General features: G+C 43.6%; 1 non-coding gene across 1 annotated transcript; it reads right to left on the bottom strand.

The window, feature by feature from the left end:
- Window positions 1-278: 278 nt before the first annotated feature.
- LOC116647763 lies at window positions 279-385 on the bottom strand. The gene has a single exon (XR_004302371.1). It is a non-coding gene; the product is annotated as a U6 spliceosomal RNA (small nuclear RNA).
- Between the last annotated feature and the right edge of the window lie 9,308 nt (window positions 386-9,693).

Raw genomic sequence — 9,693 nt, forward strand, 5'->3', positions numbered from 1 at the left:
ACCCAGTGCTCATTACATCACATGCCTTCCTTAATGCCCATCACCCAGTCACCCCACCCCCCCCACGCCCCTCCCCTCCAGGAACCCTCAGTTTGTTTCCTGTGATTAAGAGTCTCTTATGGTTTGTCTCCCTCTCTGGTTTCATCTTGTTTTATTTTTCCTGGGCTTGTTTCTTTTAATAACCAGAATCCTGCTGCATGTATTGTTCTTTGATGTCCTTGTTGGAGATGTTCTCAGCCTAGCACACTCCTTTTATCCATTATACATTCCACAGAATTAAAAATATGGAACGCTTCATGAATTTGCGTGTCATCCTTGAGTAGGGGCCATGCTCATTGTCTCTGTGTCATTCCAATTTTAGTATATGTGCTGCCGAAGCAAGCACAGCCATATATTTCTTTTTCTGGGGAGAGCCGATTACTTCCATCCAATCTTAAAGGTGTCTGAGACTTCAAACAATGCTACGAATCACTGACTTAGCAGTTTCAAGCCTAGATGAACAGCGGCATAATAGTAGCATTGAAGGAAAAAGGGGTCCCAGGCAAAGAAGGAAGGGTGGGGTTGGCTGGAAGAGTTGACATGATCACGTCCCTCTGCAATCTACTGCTTTGACGAGGACGCTGTAGGTGGATCTTCCAGTGGGCACTAGAGATGGAGAACCCAGCCCTCCAGAGACTATAAGCTGCAGCTGCAGGCAGGGACCTGACCTCCATCACAAGCTGGAATTTTAATGACATTGTCAAGGAGAACAGAAAAGAAGGCCAAGGACAGATCTTTGAATATACTGAATCTGCAGTGCCTCTTCCTAAGTGCTTCCTGACATTATTTTTCTCTACCCAGGAAACTCACATTTTGAACTTTAGTTCCTAAAATACATTAAATCACACTGTGGAGGGGCAGGAGGGGTGCACATAATGACTACTTATGTGGTTCACTTCTCATCTGAGGAAATTATCTTTTCAAAATGATCAGGTGCACCTGACCCTGTTAGAAAGCGTGTGGGTATTTTTGAGCTAAGTTAGGAAGTGTGTAGGATCATTGTTATCACTCAGGATCTACTTCTAGCCCAGTGTTGGAATCTCAGGAACCCACAGAATTTCTCCTTTCCCTGGAGAGGAAGAAAAAGATACCTGTTACTCTTTCCCTGCTCATGCCAGGAAAGCTACTTAAAATATTTAAGTTGATACAAATTGATAGCTTCTTCCTCAATCAATGGTCCCCACCCAGCTTTACTACTGTGTGGAAATACCTCAAAGAATAGTCAGCATTTTCCCAAGAGTTTGTGGAATTTTGTGTGGGTATGTGATTTCAAGAAGAAAGGAGCAGCAGTTCTGATCTGTCACACCTAGAAATTACTTAGTTGTCAACATCATGGAACTTTGTAGAAGCAGTAAAATGTCTGTAAATGGCCATCATGGTCACCATAGCTAACCAGACACTGGGTTAAGGCCATATATTCATTATTCATGTAATCCCCACAAAAATCCCATAAGATAACTTTTGTGTATGGGTCTGATTTTATGGATGCAGAAATTGAGGCCTAGTGAACAAAATTCATGTTCCTAACCACTGCCAGATTATTCCTGCTTTCCTCTGGGGCATGACCCATCTGCAGACCTTCACACAGCTGCAATCCAGCCTTTGGGCCTGGGCCATCCAGTCAAGCGGGCAGTCGTAAACACCCTTAGATCTTCTGAGGTACACGTGAACTCTGCTTACCTAGGCATCCTTCTCCCTGGCTCTGAACTTTGCCTGTCTGGATCTAAATGTTCTCACTTCCGTGTGAACTTCAAACATTGCTGGTTTCCCTTAGCGAGGTTGGGCCCCACTACCTACAGAAGTTGGGGGCACCGCTAAAGAAACAGGGACCTGGATTCAACACACCCCCTGAAGTGAGGCCAGTCCTCAGAAAACACTCAACTTTTGCAGGCAGACAGAAAAAATACTGGCAGATTAGAGATATGGAGATGTACACCCAGGGGTGAGAGGGAGCTAGATCTCTGAAGGGGAGCATTTAGATGGGCAAGACCAGGTGTTGTAGGGCAAAAAGCACAACCCAGAATATCAGAGGCTTGCTGATAGGAAGGTAGCCCAGTGGTGAGAAACTCCAGAAGGATCAATATTTAAGAACCAAGACAGGTGTCATGGGATGGACTTTCCCCCCTGTACTCCCTATTATGGGTTGAATTGTCTGATTTTATGGATGCAGAATTCAAAATTCATATATTGAGGTCCTAAGCTCCAGGACCTTAGAATGTGATCTTATTTGGAAATAGGGTCCTTACAGATGTCATTAGTTAACATGAGGCCATTATGGGGGGGGTGTCCCTAATCCAATATGACTGGTGTCCTTTAAAAAATGTGTAATATGACACAGACACACAAACACACACACAGAATGTCATGGGAGAGTGAAGGCAGAGATCAGGGTGATGCTTCTACAAGCCAAGGAATGCCAAAGGCAGCAAACCCCAGCAACAAGGAGAGAGGCACAAAACAGAATCTTCCTTACAGTCCTTAGAAAGCATCAGTGCTGCTGACACCTGGGTCTCAGACTTCTCGCGGCGGGAACTGCGAGACAATAAATGTCTGCTGTTGAGGCCACCAGGTTGCGGTACTTTGTAAGAGCAACCCTAAAAAACGAACACACTCCCTTTCTCTAAAATTGTAGATCTGTTCCATTCTGCTTCTGGCCAATCTAGTCCTGGTTTCCTGAACCAAGTCCTCAGAGGAAGTTGATGCAAGCCGAGAGCTTTTCCATCAAAATGGCTCCTGCAGTTTGCAAGGCACGCAGAGCTCACTGGAAGTCAGCAGGTCATGGCTGCCTCTGCACTGTGAGGACATTCTGTCCTCTACGCACAGGGGCTAGAGGGAGGGGGTCCCCAGTGTGGAGCTAGGTGCTAACTCTCTCAGGGATCAAAATATTCAACCCCAAGTCTGGAGCATGGTTTTTGCTTAACCTGGCTCCTAAAAGTCTTTGTTCTCAGCCTCTCTCCCCCTCACCGTCATCAGGCTGTTACCAATTTGCCTTTAGTCACCTGATGAAGGCAGCAGGTTTCCATGGTTACCTGCAAGCATGCAGCCAGGTGTCATTCCTTAGAGGCCGCAGGATAAAGCAAATAACAGGGTCTCTGGCACAATAAAAAGGACCTGGATCCGATGATCAAAATGGGATCCTGGGGGCAACTGGGTCTCAGAAGCAAGTCAGAAGCCCAGGAATGAGAGCTGGGCATGAAGGCAGAGGCAGAACAGCAATCCTCCAGTAAGTACTTCCGGCTGCGGGATGCAGAGCCCTTGCTATGACCCAGGTGCTACACCCCCTACTTCATGTACATTATTTCCTTTTGGTCCTTGGTTACTAAAGCCCTCTGTTTTAACAAAGAAGGAACTGAGTGTACGTGACGTATTAAAGATCACGCAGCTGGTAGGTCAGAGAAAGGATTTGAACCCAGGTGCGGAATATCTTCCATCTATCCCTGCAGATCTGCTTTCTGGTCTTCTCCACCCCATAGGCTGACGTGCACGGGCTGCATCCACAGCCTCCCTCGCCCCTAGCTCCAGCTGAGTGTGTTACTGGAAAGCCCTGCTGATAAAGGGGGAGGAAAGGAGAGGCTGCTTCCGGCTGGCTTTGCCCCAGGGCAGCCGCCTTTCTAGAATTCTCTTCCGTTTTCTCTCCTTGTGTGTGTGTCTCGGGCTGCTATTCTTGGCAGTCACTGCTCTATCCCTTGTGGTTGCCCGGGACCACTCTTTTGTAGGAAACTCCTCTCTAATCATCTTCTTTCTGATGAGACCCTGACTGCGGCAGCAGGTCTGACAGGTGCTCGTGCCGAGTCCCAGAGTGTTGGGCCAGGGCTCCTTAAACCCCGGCAGCCTACGGACAGGACTGGTCTCTGAGATGTGGGGCTGTGGGAAGACATGCTGAACCTGAGGTGCCCGTCCGGTGGTTAGAGGTGTGGGGAGAGGGCCACAGCACAGGCTAGAGAATTAAGCAGGGTCTGACACTCACCTCCAAGGACTTTCACTTCCTGCGTGGCCTTTCCTGTCCCGGCAGCTCCCTAGTGTTGAGTTACGACAATGAGTTTAGCTAACTGTACATTCAGAGTGAACAAGACTGCTCTCACTTCAGACACCAGCTACTTGTTTGTGGGTTCCCAGGACCATCCTCACTTCAGACTAGCTGGCTATACATTCAGAGATTCCTATAACCACCCTCAATTCTATAATTTGCTAGAACAACACATAGAACTCAGGAAGCACTATACTTATGATTACTGGGGTTTGTTTTTTGGTTTTTTAGATTTTATTTATTTATTTGTCAGAGAGCGAGAGCACAAGTAGGGGGAGCGGCCGGCAGAGGGAGAAGCAGCCTTCCCGCGGAGCAGGGAGCCTGACGTGGGACTCGATCCCAGGACCCTGGGATCATGACCTGAGCCGAACGCGGACACTTAACCGACTGAGCCACCCAGGCGTCCCACTTATGATTACTGTTTTACTACAACAAAAGAATACAAATTAAAATCAATCAAGGAAGAGACATAAGGGTAGAGTCCAAACAGCTTCTAAGAAGGTCCTCTTCTCGCCTTGGTTCATGGAGTCCTGACCACTCATGTATGTATGACAGTATGACTCTTGGTTTGATGTATGACAGTATGCTCATGACATTGCCAACAAGGGAAGTTTACCCAAGACTTTAGAGTTTTTACTGGGGCTTGATCATACACTGCCTGTAAGATCAATGCAGTTGATAGGCCATTTCCTGAAGAGGGTTTAGCTTGAAATCAGGCTTAGGGCTAGGCACAAGATCATAAGATAAAAGTGACTTTGGATAACATGGGAAGGACTGAAGTACAAGCTCGTGGTTATGATTAAAAATGTACTGGAGGGGCACCTGGGTGGCTCAGTTGTTAAGCGTCTGCCTTCAGCTCAGGTCATGATCCCAGGGTCCTGGGATCGAGCCCCGCATCGGGCTCCCTGCTCCGCGGGAAGCCTGCTTCTCCCTCTCCCACTCCCCCTGCTTGTGTTCCCTCTCTCGCTGTGTCTCTCTCTGTCAAATAAATAAATAAAATCTTAAAAAAAAAAAAATGTACTGGAAGTATGGGCACCTGGGTGGCTCAGATGGTTAAGTGTCTGCCTTCGGCTCAGGTCATGATCCCAGGGTCCTGGGATCGAGTCCCGCATCGGACTCCCTGCTAGGCGGGGAGCCTGCTTCTCCCTCTGCCTCTGCCTCTCTCTCTCTCTGACTCTCATGAATAAATAAATAAAACATTTAAAAAAAAAATGTACTGGAAGTAGAGAAAAAAAAACATTGATCTTGGTCTTTTGGGGCAGTAGAAGATCACTGCAAGTGGGTGAAAGAGATCTTTGTTGTCTACAGATTAAATGCAAGCTGAAACATTTCTGTGTGTTGTTTTTACTGACCTGAGAGTAAACTTCACTCTGCAGCTCTCTTTTATCTATATTGTTCCTATCGCACGGACAACTTAACCCTTTATTTTTAGGTTCATTTCTATTTTTATACATGGAATGCACGTATATAATAGTATGAAAGTTGCCTAATGATTTTTTTTTAAAGATTATTTATTTGACAGAAACATAGAGAGCGAGCACAGATAGGCAGAGTGGCAGGGAGAGGGAGAAGCAGGTTCCCCGCTGAGCAGGGAGCCCAACGCGGGGCTCGATCCCAGGACCTTGGGACCATGACCTGAGCCAAAGGCAGCTGCTTAACCGACTGAACCACCCAGGCTCCCCTGCCTAAAGATTTCTATAAAAAATCAGTCCCCTGCCACATCCTTCTATACCTCTCAGTTCTACTCCCCAGAGGCAATCACTTCAACTCTTTTAGCTGTTTTTTTCTAATATTTGTTCCTCTTTCTAAATAGAATATTTTATTTAACTTCTTGACTGATTTTAGATACAATCTACTGACTCCCCACTATGGTAGATGATTTTGTTTCTCCATGCCACCTTTCCCATTTCCCTTTCTCCTATGTTCCCTGCATAAGCACATCAACACTTTTTGTTATATCAAAGGCAGTGTTTACATTATTATGGCCAAGCAAATGCTGTTGACGGACAAGCCAAGTTGCCTTCCCAACCACACCTCCTTTCTTAAACAATCTTCATTTATCCTATATTAAAAATTGCCATGTGTTTTTCTTTGCTTATTTGTCCATGAACCCATCCAATTTTTCCCAAACATTTCAATACGCTGTCATCTACATACCAAGAATGTGCCCCAAATATTCACATATGCCACTTCCACAGTTTTCCCAGAGCTCTCCCAGAATCTTCCTTTGTGCTCCTGTGTAGACAGAATGTTCTCTGGAGCTGTACACAGCTGCCAATCTGGAAATTCCTAGCCTTTTATTTTTACGTGTCATTGAGGTGTAAAAAAACAAACAAAAAACCACTGATGCTTATACACTATACATTCTAAAGTGTCTTTTTCATAATAAATCCCTATTTGAATTTTAAATAGTAATCTAATAACTCATTGTTTTGAAAACTGGAAAATAAAGGAAAGGAATGAGGCATTTCTTCTGCCATTCTGCTTTTTCTATTCTAGCCGTATCCTTGGGTAACCACATGGTAGGTAAAAGAAAATTTCTCTTTATGGAACTTCCAGATAACAAACGATACAAGCATCTTTGAGATAAAATATCACCATTTTGTAATTCTTTTCTTTTTTCTTTCTTTTTTTTTAATGTAGGCTCCACACCCAGCGTGGAGCCCACTGCGTGGCTTGAAGTCATGATTCTGAGATTGAGACCCGAGCTGAGATCAAGAGATCAAGACTGAACTACCCAGGCACCCCACTGTTTTATAATTCTCTTTTTTCTTTTTAAGATATTTATTTATTTATTTAAGAGAGAGAGGGCACGTGAGCATGTGCAGGGGATGGGAGAGGTGGGTAGGGAGAGGGAAAGGGAGAGGATCTCAAGCAGACGCCACGCTAACCACAGAGCCCCATGCAGGGCTCAGTCTCACAACCCAAGATCATGACCTGAGCTGAAACCAAGAGTCAGTCGCTCAACCAACTGAGCCACCCAGATGCCCCCCATTTTGTAATTCTTAACAAACTAATGGATATAGTCATTGAGCATCAATGACTATTGATGTCACTAAAAGACAACCAGATATTATATGCCTCTCAGTGAAAGAATTCAATACCACCTATAAAGTAGTGTTGGTAAAAAAAAAAAAAATCAAACTTGAATCTGATTAAGCATTGATATCCAATTACCAATATACAGGAAATACAGATTGAAAAAAAAAAAAAAGGTAAAATTGCACCACAGGGTGCAGGCAGCAAAATCCAGATTATGGGAAATTTTAGGACAAATAACCCAACTAATAAATTGCAAAGAATATAAAAATGGGATGATAAGGGAATTTAAAATTTAAAGAGATTTAAAAGACATGATGGTACATTGCAGTATGTGGTCCTTATTTTGATCCTGATTCAAACACGTTAAATAAAATTATGACATTTATGAGATATTGGAAATTTAAATGCTAAATATTTGATTATATTAAGAGATCAAGCTTAATAATTTGGTTTGATCAGATTGTTAAAAAAAATTATTATCTTTGGGGTGCCTGGGTGGCTCAGTCGGTTAAGCATCGGACTTGGTTTCAGCTTGGGTCCTGGTCTCAGGGTCGTGGTATCTCTGGAGTTGGGCTCTGCGCTCAGTGGGGAGTCTACTTGGGATTTTTCTCTCCCTCTCCCTTTGCCCCTCCCCCTGCTCACAAGCACTCACGCACTCTCTCTCTCAAATAAAAGAAAAATCTTATCTTTTTGACATATATATGAAAATAATTACCTAGAAGCTCTCTGAACCCTGTATTGTTGGGGACTTTTGTGGAGGCATCATCACATAGGCATGATGGATCTTCTCTGGATTGGAGAATGGGGGTCAGGGGGAGAAGAGGGGCTAAAATTTCCAAGCCTCTAGTCGTGGCTTAGTCTTTCTGGTGACTGTCCAGAAACCCACCAAGAGTCACCTCATTAGAACAAAAGATATTCCTATCACCGAGGAAATGACAAAGATCTTTGGAGCTCTCTGTCAGGAACCAGGGTCAAAGACTACATGTTAGAACAAAAAATTCCTCTCCTACCCCGTATTTACAAGAGTTTTAGGAGTTCTGTGCCAGGAACCAAGGGCAGAGACCAATATATATATTTCTTATTATTTCACAGTAGATTATTTCCATAAAATGGTATCTCACTTTTAACATTGTGATACAGCCTCCAAGGTTTTGTCATGATGATACCTTATTGAAAATAACAGCATCAGTGATCCCAATAGTTAACATTTATGGAGTCCTAGGCACTGTGTTAAAAGCTTTCTATGCATTATCTCATTCAGCGCTCACCACAACCTTATGAGGTTGATATTATTATTGGCTCTATTTCATAAATGAGGAAACTAAGGCCTTATTTCAAGTCAGCGGAAAGTCCCGGACTCCCACCCAAGGATATTTAAGTGCAGAGCCTGTGCTTTTAACCTCTAAGCTATCTTTCCTCTAAATTAGGAAATTAAATTTGAGCAAGATCATTTATTTCTTTATACCATGGCCTTGTTCCAGAAAGGATTTTAGGCATCTGGTTAAGAAACTTGTCCAAGATCACCCAGACAATAAGTGGTAGAGCCAGGAATCAGATCTCTTTCTTTCGTGAACTGTATAAACTAAGTGAGATAAGACAGATGTAGACCCACATCATATATGTCCTCATAAACAAGGGAAGGGGAAATGGGGACATTTTCTTTGGCTGGTTTTCATTTTCATTCTGGTTAGACATGTTCTCAGCATTAGAGTTACTTGCTTTATCTTTAGAGAAAGAATGAATAGGGCAAGAGGGATTCCAGAAGAACAGGCCCGGGCAGTTCTGACACGGGCTGGCCCATGACAAGTCGATGGAAGGAGAAGGCCTGAGACTATGGTGAGAGATGTGCTTGGTACATGGCAGGCAACCTATAAACATGGCTTGGTAAATACAATCTTCGGGAGGAAGGGAGGGAGAGAGCAAAGAGAGGGTAGTATAAGGAGACAAAGGAGAGGAGTCATGTGTTCGGGGAAGTGGGGAGAAGGCAAAGCGGTGGGGGTGGGCACTTATACCTGTTCAAGTGTGAGTATAAAAATAATGATTGAATTTGGTCGTACAGGGTTTCAGAGAAGAAAAGTATGAAAGATTAACACCACCAAAAGAGCCATTTTTAAAAAACCGCATATCCTAAAAATCACTTCTCTCCACTCGAGGACAGTGCCCGCAAGTCTGAGCAATAGAGTTTTGTCGCTCCCTCTGGATCCTTTCTTCTTGAGTCTGTAGCATTGACCTTCTTAAGGCTAATACTTAATCCATTTTTTTTACCCCTGAGGCTCAGTCCACATGGGGTTGTATAAAGAACTAACTTTTCTTGGCAATAACTTGAAAAATAAATAGAATGAAATATATACTCTTTTTTTTTTTGCCTAAAAAGTGAAACATTGAAACATTCACTTGCTTTCAGTTTGAATTATTATAAAAACATCGCAGGACCTGTTCTTAATCTTTCTTCTTTTCTCTTCTTTCTTTCTTTTTTGTTTTTCTTTTATGAAGGAGCCTGTCTCAACTTAGTATCCTTAACCAAACATGCTTTAGTCTCAGGGCAAGAACCAGCTATAAAGAAAATACAGTTCTTTTAATAGCAG

Source organism: Phoca vitulina, unplaced genomic scaffold (assembly GCF_004348235.1).
Source record: "Phoca vitulina isolate PV1807 unplaced genomic scaffold, GSC_HSeal_1.0 scaffold40, whole genome shotgun sequence".
Taxonomy (NCBI): domain Eukaryota; kingdom Metazoa; phylum Chordata; class Mammalia; order Carnivora; family Phocidae; genus Phoca; species Phoca vitulina.